The following is a 1861-nucleotide window of genomic DNA, read 5'->3' as shown; positions in this document are numbered from 1 at the left end:
AGACCAGAATAACTAGATGGTGCCTGGCTACCAGTGTCAACCACTTGGAGGGGCATCTATGTAGATCCTGGATAGAGAGGGAGAACAATGTGGAACAAAACTCAAAATCATTTGAAAGAAAAGAAAAGAAAGAAGAAGACCAGGTTTGCTGCTCTGATAGAGCCTGGTGCTGCCCTTCAGGTCTGGAATGGAACGCACACCTTTGGCTTTCAGCCAAACAAAAGACAGACATATGAAGTGAACATTTACCTGAGGTAGATATACTCCTGGAAGAGAGCAATCATGGGACTCATAGTGACTCTATGTACAACAGAATGAAACACTGTCCTGTCTTGCACCAATATATGGTGCCATATATGATGTTTCTTCCATATTCTTCCACATTGACAAATCATGGGTCCAGGAATCAAGTAGTGGAAACAAGAGTGGTACCACTCACTATTGCACCTAGTGATTCACATTCAATCCCATGTGACAGAAGACATTTTCATCCTGCTGTCTGACCCATGGATTGGGATTTGTCAGCTCCCTCAACTGTGAGAGCAATTTCCTCAAAATTGTGTGAACCATTTCCTTGAAACAAATTTATATACACACACAATGAGTAAGGCTGTTTGTGTAAGGTGTGTATAATCTGTCACACTCCGCTGTCCTACCCTGTATTCTACTTTCCTCTTGATTCTGCTTTCCCTTTGGTTCTCCAATTCTTTAGTTGCTATCTGGATTTCTAAATCTTCGGTTACATCTCTTTTACATATCTATTTCTGACACTTCTCTAGGGAGATGCAATTATGCAATGAGGTATGCTGCCATCCTGCCTTCTATATTCTCTCATGCATTCTTAAATAGTGCTTACTAGGTGCCAACACAGCTGGTGAAAAATACAATCTATTGAATAGCAGGAGCATTCTTTTGCCTTGAAAGTACTCAAGGGCCACTTAAAAGTACTTCAATGAGAGAAAGGAGAATGACAATAGTTAGTAATAAGATGTTGTAGGTTCTTTTTCAATCTCAAGACACATCCTGGAAGAGGCATACATGTAGTTATATAATTATATTATTATATAAAGCCACTTTAAATTATTTTCAAACAATAGTTGAAAAAGAACATATAGTGGATACACTTAGACAATAATTTAAAAAGCCCTTCTAATTTGCAATTGTTTCAGGATGGCCTCAATTTGTTTTCTCTATGATAGCAAAACTAATTTTTATGCCTGTCATTTGTTTGCTTAATCACAGAACTTTTGATCAGAGTTAATTTCGTCTGTTTGGAGATACAGATAAAACAGTCCAGGGAATTGCAAGGAATCAAAACTCTTTCACTACAGAGGAGCTCTGCCACAGACCTACATTTGTTAGCCTGTGGTCTTAATGCTAAATCTTGCAATTTTTTACCTGAATCAATATCACTTGCACCTTGGCATCTATTATATAGAACAATGCATACACTCCAAGTTTTTCACATAATTGCCATGGAAATTCAATAATTTCATTCTAAAGAAGGATTGAGGAAAACTCAGGAAGAGCTCCAATTACTGAAAACTGGAAAAAATTAATCTTGATTAAAGCACTTCCCCCATGAAAATAGACCTCCTGAACCTTGTGAGAGCTGATTACAGGAGGCTGTTCTTTGGGGGAACACATAACTGTACTTATTGTAGGATTTTCCAAGAATATTGAAATGAAATAGTGGAGACATCAAAAGAGACCTTTAAAAGTATAATTTAGTGGAATGTTGGCAGCAACTTACATTAGTTTCTCTCTAAAATGTAGTGCCAAAATATGCAAGCTACGTTCCAAAACCAAGATGGTTATAAGGAATGTCTGTCAGCTGTCATCACCAATAAAGCTTTCCATT

This window comes from Orycteropus afer, unplaced genomic scaffold (genome assembly GCF_000298275.1).
Source record: "Orycteropus afer afer isolate SDZICR_OR568_19922 unplaced genomic scaffold, OryAfe1.0 scaffold00668, whole genome shotgun sequence".
NCBI classification, from domain to species: domain Eukaryota; kingdom Metazoa; phylum Chordata; class Mammalia; order Tubulidentata; family Orycteropodidae; genus Orycteropus; species Orycteropus afer.
This window is presented reverse-complemented; position numbering follows the sequence as displayed.